General features: G+C 39.6%; 1 protein-coding gene across 8 annotated transcripts in view; it reads right to left on the bottom strand.

Annotated features, from left to right (window-relative positions):
• ahi1 (Abelson helper integration site 1) overlaps positions 1–14,822 on the bottom strand; it is a 143,623-nt gene that overhangs the window by 46,234 nt on the left and 82,567 nt on the right. The gene's annotated exons all lie outside the window — the stretch shown is intronic.

Here is a 14,822-nt window from a genome sequence, read left to right as displayed (position 1 = left end):
TTACCTTTACATTTACATTGACTATTTCTTGTTGCATGTTGTCTTTAAATTATTTCCAACCTATGGTAACCTCAAGGCGACCCTATCAAATAATTTTATTGGCTTGATTTGTTCAGAAGGGGTTTGCCACTGCCTTTTTTTGAGGCTGATAACGTACCACTTGCTCATGGGTACTTTGTGGGTTTCATGACGAAATTTAGATTCAAACCCTGGTCTCTAGAGTTGTAGTCCAATGCTCAAACCACTACATCATATGCTACATGGAACACCTTTTGCAAAATACATTAATTTTAACCTCTGTTTTACTACCTTCATCTCCATCTTCAATTATAGGTATGATTATATCCTAGTATTATCTGACATGATTCAAGCTACCCTGGAGTGTTAAAAAGACATGAAAGTGGTCTATGCCCCAAAATGTGCAGTGAAAAACGTATATACATGAATACTTGTCTCTGAAATTTAGGACGCAAATTAAAGACACGCAGAAACTAACCATGAATTAAGGAACATGAAAGGCACTGTAGACTAACTCAACCAGAGAAGTCAGCCATAGCAGAGCACTTGATGAACCAACCTGGAAACAGCATATTATTTGAGAACATAGAAATGCTGGGCCACTCTAACAACCACCATGTCAGGCTACACAGAGAAGCCATTGAAATCCACAAGAAGCATGTGGACAATTTTAACAGAAAGGATGAAACCATGAAAATAAACAAAATCTGGCTACCAGTATTTAAAAACACTAAAATCAGGACAATAAATAAAGAACAATGCTCCAAAACCAGGGGAATTCCAGGCTTGAAACAATCAGGGCCAGCTAACATCTCCCAATAAAGGATCCCCCAGGCAGGAACCAGCCAGGCCCTGAAGATGCAAGGTTTTTTTTAATGCTAATCAAGGTAATTAATTAAAACATTCACACTGGCCTCCAACAGACAAATTTTCTTTCTCCCCACCGGACCTTCCACAGATATATAAACCTTCCTTGCCTAGTTTCCAATATCCCTCATAACCTCTGAGAATGCCTGCCATAGATGTGAGCGAAACGTCTGGAACATGGCCATACAGCTCGGAAAATTCACAGAAACCCAAACTAAAGAAAGCTAAAAATATGCATTTTAAAGTTGTTGTTGTTTTATGTCTCATTCATTTCAGTCAGTTAAAAACTGTCTCCATTGTGCAGTATAATCTTTAGTCACCAGGCAGCAGACTTCTGCTACCATTCCTAACCATTAGAGACAAAGCTGTTGACAGGTCTGAGCTATTCATTTCTCTTTAGTGACTGTAGGCAGCTAAAGTCAAATTTATCTCATTAGGGTCCCAGAACTTATTTCACAGTTAAAAGAAATATAAACATCCTTGTCACTTGGATAAAAAGGGGAAGAAGAGGAAGCACCTGAAGATCAGGTTGAAGTGTGAGAAAGACAAGAAAGGAACAAAAGAGTGAAAGGATGAGGAAAAGGAGGAAAACAAAAAAAGAAAAGAAAAAAGGAACATGTTTCTACATATTATTTGATAGTAAGGAATGTGCTATGAAGATGGTTCTTGGAAAGTCTCCATGGAGTTCTCAAAAACAAGTCATGCCAGAGTAATCCGAGCTCTTTTTCTGATAGTTATAAGTTTGATAAATGAACAAAATGTTGTGGATATAGTATATCTTGATTTAAGTAAGACTTTTAGGAGCCCCCCCCCCCCATGATATTCTTTCATACAAGATAGTAAAACGTGGACTAGTTATTGCTACTGTTATGTGGATTTGTAATGGGTGGGCCAGCCAAACTCAAACAGTGCTCACCATTGGCTCAAATGTGTTCAAAAGCATCCATTTTGATACTTGTTTCACTAAGTATCAATGCACCCAACAGTAGAAAAGGAATTCTAATTGTATAAACTCATCACAATGATTTTTAAAAATCACAAATATTTAAATGTGTACATTGACTACTTCTTGTTGCAAGTCTTCATGTCATTTCCAACCTATGGCAACCTTAAGGCAACCCTATCAAGCAATTTTTTCTTGGCTTGATTTGTTCAGAAAGGGTTTGCCACTGCATGCTTTTCAGGCTGATGAAGTACGACTTGCCATGTGCACTTTGAGGGTTTCATGGCCAAGTTGGGATTCAAATCCTAATCTCCAGAGTTGTAGTCCATTGCTGAGACCACTACACCACTACAAAATGGATCACATTTTGCAGAATACATTAATTTTAAATGTTCATGTTTCTACTTGTTGAGTTTCAACAAAGAGAAATACAAAATACTAAACTTAGGCAGAAAAACTGAAATGCAAAGATACAGGATGAGTGACACCAGGCACAACAGTTCATGTGAAAAAGATCTTGGAGTCTTTATGGACAACAAGTTGAACTTTTCAGGAGACCTACACCCTACCTTGCACAAAAAGGACCCTGTCAATCCTCAAAGGAAACAGGTCTTGGTAGTACATGATTCCCTCCTTAGAGGAACAGAAGGCATCATCTCCAGACCAGGTGGGATGACTTGAGAAATATGCTACCTCCCAGGGGCAAAAATACACCATATCACCCATAGGCTCACCAGGCTCCTAAAGCCCCATCACCCTCCCCTCCTCATGTTGATTCATGTAGAAACCAATGACACTGCTAGGCATACTTTTCAAAAGATCACAGCTCTCGGAACATAGCTAAATCTGTATAATGTAAATGTGATCTTTTCATTCCCCCTCCCCGTTGTTGGACGTGTACAGGTCAATAACTGGCTCAGAAACCAGTGTCAGGAGGAACACTTTGGCTTCCTCGACCATGGCCTGCTTTTCCAGGAGGATGGCAAGGATGGGGTGCATCTCACATAAGTAGGAAAACAATTTTTACTCACAGGATCGCAAACCTCATCAGGCACACTTTAAACTAGATCAGCTGGGGGAGGGGGACAACAAACTTGAGAACAGTACTTTACCCGCAACTGCAAGGAATCGCCAAAAGGCTAAATGGAGGGTTGCATAAACAAAACAAAGTCAAGTACTGAAAGCACAAAAATCCCAAATAAACAGCTCAGGGGAAGGTTCCAGGGGCTTACAAGTATTTACACTAATGCACAGAGCATGGAAAATAAGCAAGACAAACTCCAACTCTTAGCACAACACCACACTTATGATGTCATAGGCATCACTGAAACTTAGTGGGATGACTCCCATCACTGGAATGTAGACATTGAGTTCTATAACTTCTTTCACAGAAACAGAACAAAGGGGAAAGCAGGGGGGTAGCCATATACGTCAAAAACAATTACGTTACAGAAGAGAGAAAGACTGCAATCTGGGAAACCAGCTTGAAAGCATCTGGATAAGAATCAAGGGAACTGGGACTCAAAAAGATCTCGTCGTGGGTGTCTACTACAGACCTCCATGCCAGGATGAAGAACTCGATGAAGCCTTCTGTCAGCAGTTGACCAAACATGTACAAGGAAGAGATATAGTAGTCATGAGTGATTTCAACTATTCTGATATCTGCTGGAAAACAACTCGGCTACAAATGGGGGAAGTTCAACAAATTCCTCGCTTGCCTTGCAGACAATTTTATGGTCCAGAAGGTAGAAGAGGCAACATGGGATCGGCTAGTCTTGATCTCATCCTAACAAAAGCAGAGGACCTGATCAATGCAGCAGAGGACCTGATCAATCAAAGTGGTCAGATCGTTAGGGGCAAGCGACCATGTGCTCCTGCATTTTGTGATACAAAAGAAGGCTGAAACTAAGACAAGTCAAACCCGCATTCTGGACTTTAAGAGAGCTGACTTTCAAAAAATGAAGGAAATACTGAGCGGCATTCCATGGACGCCAGTACTAAAAGACAAGTGAGTTCAGGATGGATGGGAGTTTTTAAAAAGTGAAATACTCAAGGCGCAAATGCAAACAGTGCCAACAAAGAAGAAAAATAAGACAAGTGCAAAGAAACCAGAATGGATGTCCAAAGAACTTCTAACTGGGCGAAGATTTAAAAGAGACATGTACAAGAAGTGGAAAAGGGGAAAAATCACCAAAGAAGAATTCAAATGAATAACCAACTCCTGTAGGGAAAAGATTCGTAAGGCTAAAGCAGAAAACAAGCTCAGGCTTGCCATAGACATTAAAATAATAAAACGGGCTTCTTTGCTTATGTCGGTAGGAAAAGGAAGAACAAGGAGGCGATAGGGCCTCTGCAAGGAGAAGATGTGGTAATGCTGACGGAGGATAGGAAAAAGGCAGAACTACATAATGCCTTCTTTACCTCCATCTTCTCACAAAAAGAAAGCCAGACTCAACTTCAGAAACATGGAGTGGTTGAAGGATTAGGGGAAATCCAACCCCAAATAGGGAAACAAGTTGTCCACGACCTAACCGCTCTAAACGAATTCAACTCCCAAAGACCAGATCAACTACAGTAGAACCGCTGTAGTCCGAGTTAAACGGGTGGACCTCAGCTGGGTCAACCCGGATCAGTCGGATTACCAGGCCCAGGCGCTCGTCGAAAGGAAAGGTTTCCTCCCTTCGGCGGGCGTTTGGGCCTTGAGAGAACCTCAAAGCGCGTTTCCCTGGGTCCAAGCGCCCGCCGAACAGAGAGGTTTCCTCTCCCTTTGACGGGTGCTTGGACCCAGGGAAGTGGCACGTGTCGTGCTTCCCTGTGTCCAAGCGCCCGCCGAATGGAGAGGTTTCCTCTCCCTTTAGCGGCCACTTGGACCCAGGGAAGCGGGAAGCGGCACGTTTGCGCTTCCCTGGGTCCAAGCGGCCACTAAAGGGAGAGGAAACCTCTCAGTTCGGCAGGCGCTTGGGCCCAGGGAAGCGCGCTTTGAGGTTCTCTGGGTTCAAACGCCTGCCGAACAGAGAGGAAACTTCTCCCTTCGGCGGGCGTTTGGGACAGCCATTGAGCAGGTTGAGGGGGAGGGCCGCAAAAGCCCTCCCCGTTCATCCGCCCGCCCGTGCCTCGGCTCCTTTGTCACACCAGGGGCCGGCAGCAGCGGCGCCCGGCGTGGCGAAGGAGCCAGCTGTGCGTGTTGCTAGGTAGATAGCAAGCTACCTAGCAACACGCACAGAGGGCTCGCCCCTTGGGAGGTGCCCCCTGCGTGTTGCTAGGTAGCTTGCTATCTACCTAACAACACGCACATGGCACCTCCCAAGGGGTGAGCGCCCCATGCGTGTTGCTAGGTAGTTTGCCATCTACCTAGCAACACGCACACCTAGCCAGCCAGCGAGTAGGTGAACGGGGAGGGCCTTTGTGGCCCTCCCCGTTCACCCGCTTGGATTGAACGGAGGCTTGGACCAGCGGGGCTCGGACCAGCAGGGTTTTACTGTACATCCAAGAGTATTGAAGGAATTAGCGGAAGTTATTTCAGTACCACTGGCAACCATATTTGAGAGTTCTTGGAGAACGGGAGAAGTCCCAGCAGATTGGAGGAGAGCGAATGTGGTCCCTATCTTCAAGAAGGGGAAAAAGGATGACCCAAACAATTACCATCTGGTCAGCCTCACGTCGATACCAGGCAAGATTCTGGAAAAGATAGTTAAGGAAGTGGTCTGCAAACAATTAGAAACGAATGCGGTCATCGCCAATAGTCAAAACGGATTTATTAAAAACAAATCATGCCAGACTAAATTGATCTCTTTTTTTTTGATAGAGTTACGAGCTGGGTAGATGCGGGGAATGCCATGGATATAGCGTATCTGGATTTCAGTAAGGCCTTCGACAAAGTCCCCCATGACCTTCTGGCAAACAAGCTAGTCAAATGTGGCCTACGCAAAACTACAGTTAGGTGGATCTGTAATAGGCTAAGTGAATGAACCCAAAGGGTGCTCACCAATGCATCTTCTTTATCCTGGAAAGAAGTCACGAGTGGAGTGCTGCAGGGTTCTGTCCTGGGCCCGGTTCTATTTACCATCTTTATGAATGACTTAGATGAAGGGCTAGAAGGCATGATCATCAAGTTTGCAGACAACATCAAACTGGGAGGGATAGCCAATACTCCAGAAGACAGAAGCAGAATCCAAAGTGATCTTAACAAATCAGAGAGATGGGCTGGAACTAACAAAATGAACTTCAACAGGGACAAATGCAAGATAATCCACTTAGGCAGAAAAAATGGAATGCAAAGATATAGAATGGGGGACACCTGGCTCATGTGAAAAAGATCTTGGAGTCCTCATGGACAACAAGCTGAACATGAGCCTACAATGTGATGCGGCTGCTAAAAAAGCCAATGGGATTTTGGCTTGCATCAATAGTAGTATAGTGTCTAGATCCAGGGAAGTCATGCTCCCCCTCTATTCTGCCTTGGTCAGACCACACCTGGAATACTGTGTCCAATTCTGGGCACCACAACTGAAGGGAGATGTTGACAAGCTGGCATGTGTCCAGAGGAGGGCGACTAAAATGATCAAGGGTCTGGAGAACAAGCCCTATGAAGAGCGGCTTAAAGAACTGGGCATGTTTAGCCTGCAGAAGAGAAGGCTGAGAGGTGACATGATAGCCATGCACAAATATGTGAGGGGAAGTCATAGGGAGGTGGGAGCAGGTTTGTTTTCTGCTGCCCTGCAGACTAGGACGTGGAACAATGGCTTCAAACTACAGGAAAAGAGATTCCACCTGAACATCAGGAAGAACTTCCTCACTGTGAGAGCTGTTCGGCAATGGAACTCTCTCCCCCGGACTGTGGTGGAGGCTCCTTCTTTGAAGGCTTTTAAGCAGAGGCTGGATGGCCATCTGTTGGGGGTGCTTTGAATGCGATTTCCTGCTTCTTGGCAGGGGGTTGGACTGGATGGCCCATAAGGTCTTTTCCAAGTCTACTATTCTATGATTCTATGATTCTAAGACACCCAACTCTATTACTCATTTCGACTGAAAGCCAAGGATGTTGCACTAGTTCTTAAGCAGTGTCTGACAGCTGTGATGGTCTGGATGAGAGCTAACAAACTGAAGCTTAACCCAGACAAGATGGAGGTCCTCCTGGTCAGTCGCAAAGCCGATCACATTATAGGGTGGCCACCTGTGCTGGATGGGATAATACTCCCCCTGAAATCACAGTTCTGCAGCCTAGGGGTACTTATGGACTCAGCATTGACTCTGGAAGCCCAGGTGTCGGCAGTGGCCAGGAGGGCCTTTGTACAATTAAAACTTGGATGCCAGCTGTGACCGTACCTTAAAAAGCCAGACCTAGCCATGGTAGTCCACGCCTTGGTTACATCCCAGATAGATTATGGCAATGCACTCTACATGGGGTTGCCTCTGAAGACAGCTCAGAAACTGCAACTAGTGCAAAGATCTGAGGCCGAACTACTAACAGGAGCTGATTACAGGGAGCACTCCACTCCAAAGCTAAAACAGTTCCACTGGCTGCCTGTTTGGTACCGGGTCGAATTCAAAGTGCAGGTTACAATTTATAAAGCCCTACACTGTTCGGTCCCAGTTTATTTTCTTGACCACATCTCCCCTTTTGAACCAGCTCAAGCCCTGAGGTCTGCAGGGGCGGACCTACTCTTGGTCCCACACCTATCACAAGCATGGCTGGAGGGAATGAGAGAGAGGGCCTTTTTGGTCATAGCTCCCTGGCTCTGGAATGCCCTTCCCAAGGACATTAGATAGGCTCCCTCCTTGATGATTTTTTGAAAACAAAACTTGGCTCTGGAAGCAGGCTTTTGGAGATTAGCAGTTTAAATGGAGGTATTTTAGTAAGATCGATGATTTTAACATTTTAATGCTTTTGATAACAAATAGCAAGTATGCACTCAACTTGCTGAAATCTCCACAAAAATACAGATTTTCATTTCAACCAATTTCATCCCAGACCTCAATCCATAATGCTCCTTAATCCCTTATATACTCCCAGTAAATTTCTCAAAATTATGTTGGTGTTCAGAAATATCTAAGCTTGCTATATCCCTCCTCATCTGCATCAGGTATTTCCCCTATCTAGCTTATGCCCTCCTTAGATTGGCTATACAGTGGTGTGAGTAGTAGGCAAATTCAAAAACATGTCAGAACTGATATTGCAAGGCTTACCAACCTTGGGACAGTCGTGATGACACCATCAAAAAAGTGAATAGTCTTTGAGGCTTCCTGCATTTTATATCCTTCTCTGCTTTATGGGATTCCCAGCACTCTTATTTTGCAACACTTACTGAATGAGCAAGGAATAATATAACTTGATTACAAGGATAATATACAAGGATAATATAACAAGGATAATATTACAAGGATAATATTACAAGGATAATATAACTTGAAAGTGTCACTTATTTGTATTGGATCCAGAAATTGATTCACTCTGGATATCTAAGGTTTTTTTCTTAATCTGATTTTAATGGATCTGTGTTGAGTTAGGCTTAAGGTGTGGTCTACCCAAAATTAATCCCTGCCTTGTTCTGTAATAAGAAGTTTCACAGAGAAGGTAAAGACATACATTAATTTGGGGCTTTATGCTTCTTATACACTCCTTTTCAGGATTTTGATACGCAACTGCATCAAGACATCTGATTATAGCAACAAAATGCTATTACAGATTTATAAACATGCAAACAACACATATCTTAATAGTTGTTCTAAACAAGGAGGGAAGTATTGCCAGGATTTTGATATCTGTCTAAAGATCTAGCAAGAAAATAGAGTATCTGCATAAGGCAACTAATTATAGGTGCTGAGCTCTCATCTGTATGGCCTATATCTTCTGGAAGTGTCTCATATTACTGTGCCAGGCACCAGAACTGTACAAAGGTTCTATGTGTACAGGTTTGAATCACTCAGGATTGCATGAATGGAGCATGGTCTAGTATGCTCAGCTACAAAGGACACATGCCAACAAGGCAGTGCAGTGCAGGGTTGTGTAAAGGACTGGCCATGAGCTAGATGCATGCCTGATGCCCCAGTGTAGTCTGTCACTATTTCCGGCCCCCGATTAAAAAACAACAACAAACAAACTCTGAATCCACTCTTGTGTGTGCTTTTGGGCAAAAGAGAGATTTCGCATGCTTAATAGCATAATGGTTTGAAAATAACTCTGCTAAGGCTGCTTAATGTGACCATATCTGGGGTAGATACCTAAATCTGATTTAGAATAAGTTCATATACATTTTCAGTTATATATGCTAGGTCTTTTCACTTGTTGAATTAGAATGTGTGAAAAACAAACAAATTAAAAACTAAACAAACATGACAAAGAACAGAGCTGTCAGTTACAATAAAGATCAAATATGAAGAGTAAAAGTAGTCATTTTAGTTAGAGATAACATTGCATATATTTCGCATCCAACACATCTAATGCTTCTTTAGTAATTTTATGGAAAAATCATCACATTCTTTTCACAGGTACTAAAATTGCCACTCATGATAGGGAGGAACATTTAAACTTCCTTCATTATCATATCAGAAAGGTCTCACTGCCCATGAGACTAATTGCTTATAGAGAATTACTTGCAGGATTATTTCAGTGTACACAGATTCTCTCCTGTGTGACATGAGGAAAATAGGATATTACAGAGAAAATTAGCTACGAAAGATAAAATGGGACTGACATCTTTCACCATTAATGTAACTACAATGAGAGTACTGCCCAAAACCCTACCTTTGTAGCTTGGCAATGTCCTGAAGTGTTTCTGAGGCACTAAATATCAGGACATTGGGAAATGACACCAGCAATATTCTCCTAGATGTGGGGCATATAGTAATCAGGCAGCTGGAGATACCCCTTGAGCTCCTGCTACAACTACTTGTTACATGGTGCTCCATGATGAGAAACAACTTTGAAAGTTGCAAAGGAAGGTTTGGGGCATCTCGTTCAGTCATTCATAATTCTAAATGTAAATCCCAGAAGTTATGAGTCCAGACTATGATCTTGTGACTGCTGAACAAGATGCCAGCCATTTTTAAGTACAGCAGATAGTATAGACCAGGCATGGGCAAACTTCAGTCCTCCAGGTGTATTGGACTTCAACTCTCATAATTTCTAACAGCCTACTGCCTAGTATAAACAATGCCTTTTTAAAAAAGATAATTGTAAAATTGTCAGCTTGTGTATGGAAGATCCTGTATCAGCCTTGATGGAAATATTTGTTCAGTCTATGGGTCACATAAAGCCAGCTGAACCTTTTTCACTTACTTGTCAAGGCTTTATTTGCCTCCACAAATTTCTCTACTGTCCATTCAAGAATAACATATTCCAAGCATCATACATTCTAATGACAGAATAGCATTTTTAAACTAGGATGATGATGATGATGCTGGTATGACAGTTGAGAGAAAGAATTGCAACATTAAGCAGGATAGAACTTTGCATCAAAGGCTAGAAGCTGCTTGCTCTCTCCAGAACTTAACTAAGAAAAAATATCTTAGAATATTCTTGACTATTCCAAGGATATTCTTTTAACATTATTAAACAAGCTAAGTCACAGCTAAAATGTACTTTGGCTGAATATGTGGCATTACCATTTGGAGCCTTTCAAGAAAAAACTGCTATGCAACATCTTTTTAGATGTGATCATCCAATAATATTAAAAATTTCTCATTCTTGCATGGCACACTTTGCTGTATTAATTTTTCATTAACTAAAAGCAAGGACAACCAAGGGAAATCTAAAACCTCAAATACAGTGATTGAATGTATAAATATTGTTTTCATACTACATTACTGAGAGGGGGAAATCCTTTCAAGCAACCTCTCAAGAGACATTCTCGAAAATGTAAATTATGCCTCTGATGTCATTACTGCGGACACATTAGGCACCACTGGCATATTAGCTCAATTTCTTCCCTATGATTCACTGTCAGAAAGAAGGATATTCATTTTCAGAAAACTATACTACAAATCTCAATTACTTCAAAAATTGCATAACAATTTAGACAATAATACTTTTAACTATAATTTCAAGTATCCAAGGCCTCTAGGGGTGGATTTTACCTGCTCATTACAAGCTTCAAGAAATACAATCATACCAGGATCATGGAAACAATCATTAACAATACTATTACCCAAACCAAAAAAAGACTTGACAGACCCTGTTTCTTACAGACCAATATAATTAATTAATCAAGATGCCAAAATTTTAACAGTGATTATTACCAACAGAATGAGCAACTTTATGTATAAATATATAAAACAAGATCAATGTGGGTTTGTTAAAGGGAGACAAATGTCCAACCTGATAGGAAGAGTAATAAATAAAATACAAACAATAGAAGGGGGGAAAAACAAAGCGGGGATTCTAGCACTGGATATATTTAAAGCCTTTGATAGTGTGGAATGGCCAACTATTCAAACAATAATGAACAAATTTGGATTAGGAAATATTCAAAAATATACTGAGCCAATTGTATTCAGATAATTATACAAAGATAATACTAAATGATGGAATCACAGGAGAGATCAAAGTAACACGAGGTACAAGGCAAGGATGCCCTATTTCGCCTATACTATTTGCAATGGTAATGGAATTACTGGCTAATGTAATAAGAAAAGACAAGGAATTAGAAGGCATAGGAACAAAGTTAGGAAAAATTAGCTTATTTGCAGACGACACATTGATAACAATTAAGGAGATAATGAAGAAAATGGAAATAATTACGAAACATTTAACAGAATTTGAATGGGCGACTGGATTGAAGATAAATTGGAATAAATCAGAAGCACTGTTATTTAATTATACCAAGCAGGAGGAAGAGGAGTTTAAAAAGCAGATGGATATAAAAGATATGAGAATATGCGTAAAAGAAAATATAAAATACTTGGAATAACCATAACCAAAGATCTAAAATCCATAGAAAGGAAAAACCTAGAAGAATTAAGAAAACACATGGAGGGGAAGTTAAAGGATTATAATAATCTGCGATTATCATGGTTCGGCAGAATAGCCCTAGTAAAAATGAAAGTCTTACCCAAAATAAATTTCTTGTTCAGAATGATACCATTAATGATTTCAGAAAAGGAAATAAATAAATGGCAACAAATGATAAACAAATATTGCAATAATGGTAAAAAGAACAGATTAAACAAACAAATTTGGTATAACCCCAAAAAGGAGGATTGGGCCTTCTGAATATAAAAAAATATTATGAGGCAAAACAATTAATATATGTAGTAGAGAAGATGATGGATGGAGAAGGTTTGGAATGGATGGAATCAGGGAATAAGGCAGCTGAGTGGAGAAAGGATAACATATTCTTTAAGGAAATCTCAAAGAAAGAGATAAAACAAATTGGAAATATATCATTAAGAAATATAATGGAAATATGGAGTAAATATAAAGGACAATTAATTAATAAGAATTCAGTTTTAACGCCAATAATAATGGAAAATGATTTCCCAAAGAAACTAAAAGGAACACTAGATAAAGAATTAGAAAAAAGGGAACTAAAAAGGGTAGGAAATTGGATAGAACAAAAAATGGAAAAGGTAAAAATGGGAGAAGAATTGAGAGGAATAAACATTTCTTGGATTCATTGGATTCAATTAGAAAAATGGAATGAAAACTGGTGGGCCTGAAATAAAAGGAACAACAAGTAAAATATATAAAATACTAATTAAAGACATAGAAAAAAAGAAAAATTAACATTAAGAGAATCATGGGAGGAGGAATGAGTAACAAAGATAACGGAAAAAGAATGGGAGGAGATATGGAAAACAAGACAATTAAAAAACATGTCAATTAGAATAAAAGAAAATTATTATGGAAGTGGTATTTAACACCAAGAAGGTTAAATATTATGAATAAGAATACAGTAGTGTCTCACTAATCCAAGCCTCGCTTATCCAAGACTCTGGATTATCCAAGCCATTTTTGTAGTCAATGTTTTCAATATATCGTGATATTTTGGTGCTAAATTCATAAATACAGTAATTACAACATAACATTACTGTGTATTGAACTACTTTTTCTGTCAAATTTGTTGTAAAACATGATGTTTTGGTGCTTAATTTGTAAAATCATAACCTAATTTGATGTTTAATAGGCTTTTCCTTGATCCCTCCTTATTATCCAAGATATTCGCTTATCCAAGCTTCTGCCGGCCCGCTTAGCTTGGATAAGTGAGACTCTACTGTAATAATGAAAAATGCTGGTGAGGGTGCCAGGAAATTGGAACCTATATACATATGTGGTGGGATTGTAAACATGTAAAAGGTTTTTGGGAATTGGTCATAAGGGAAACAGAAAATATTATGAATATAAAAATTAGAAGGAATCCAGTGGAAATATTACTTTTAATTAAAAAAGAGGATGAGAAAGATAAGAGGGAAAAAATTAATAGACATGCTATTAACAGCAGCTAGATTACTAATTGCAAAATATTGGAAAGGATAAATGAAAATACAAATTAATGAATGGTATAAAGAAGTTTGGCAAATGGCACTGAATGACAAGCTAACATCAAATTTAAAAGTAAAGAAGGGATTATGGAAAAAATGATTTCGAAAGTATTTGGAGAAAATTTCTAGAAAAATTACTGGAAAAAGAAGATGGGAATTTACCTCCAAATGAAGAATTGAACTTTTGGTGGGACTACAGAAGAAGAGATGGCTCTGGGGAAGCGGGGCACAGGGGTGAATGTAAATAAAAGAGGGGGAAATGTATAGAATATGTTTATATAATTGTAACTTTTTCTCAAATAATAATAATAAAAATAATTTAAAAAATAAAAGCATCAGAGTTAAAAAAAGAAAAGAAATACAATCATAACTACAATTTATGCAAGAAGTGAATTTAATTTTTTAAATGCTTTATAACCTTGCTGTTATCAGATTTTAGATGATAGTGAGCCTAGATTTCTGTCATAACTGAGCTTGACTGTGCATAGCTCAAACATCAACAGAAATCAAAGGTATGAACCTATAAAGCAATCTTTGTCAGTCCATCAAGTCCATAGCTGTTCTAACTGATATTGATCTCCAGATGTTCTTGAGTTCTCTTGTTTTTCTTTGGACCTCAGCTTTTGTACTAGTGTAGATCTTATTCTTAGTGGTACAATTGAGGTCTCTTTGCCATCTGTTCTTATCGATTATATGTTGGATCTTGTTTTCATTCTCATCAAACCAATTTTGATCTGTCTTAGTTTGGTATCCAAACCAAGAGGTCTTCAGTTTATTTCAGTATTTCTCAACATTTAAAGGTTGTTCCATTGGTAGATGATCCTTAAATGTTGTTTGGAGAAAGGGTAGTTTAGAGAGCTCGTGAAGAGCTTGTGCGTTCATTTTATGCCTTAACTTTCTTCCCTGGAGACTATGTTTGAGAGTGATTTTGATGGCCATTGTAGATTGAATTAACTGGTGGTCTGTCCAGCAGTCATCAGTACTTGTCATGGTTCTTGTGAGAAGTACATTGTGATGGTCTCCGGTACGTATAATTATATAATTTAAGAAGTGCCAATGCTTTCACCAGGAGTGCTTCAATGATGTCTTAAACTTATTTTTTTGGCAAAAGACTGTGTTAGTGATGACAAAGTTGTGTCCCGCACATTTTGTCAGTAGTAAGATGCCATTCGAGTTTCTGTTTCCAATCCTTTCTTTCCCTATAGTCCCTGGACATCGAAATCTTGCTAATCTTGCATTAAAATCACCCAGGATATTTTTGTTCTTTGTAGATCAGACAGGAGGGTATCCATCTGAAAGTACAAATTTTCCTTGATGTCTTTGTCAGCATCTAGTTTTGTTCTGTAGGCACTTATGGTAGTTGCCTGCTGGCTTTTGTCAAGTTTAATTTGGAGAGCCTTCTTTTTCTTCCTTCAGCTGTCTCTCTCCTGCTCTTCAGATCTTTTGAGTGCTTCTATATAGCAGGACTATATATTAAAAACATGTCAGCTATGTTACAGTAATAGCAGTCCTACATTCA

This window comes from Anolis carolinensis, chromosome 1 (genome assembly GCF_035594765.1).
Source record: "Anolis carolinensis isolate JA03-04 chromosome 1, rAnoCar3.1.pri, whole genome shotgun sequence".
Classification (NCBI taxonomy): domain Eukaryota; kingdom Metazoa; phylum Chordata; class Lepidosauria; order Squamata; family Dactyloidae; genus Anolis; species Anolis carolinensis.
The sequence above is the reverse complement of the archived record's forward strand: the minus strand, read 5'-3'. Positions and strand labels throughout refer to the sequence as shown.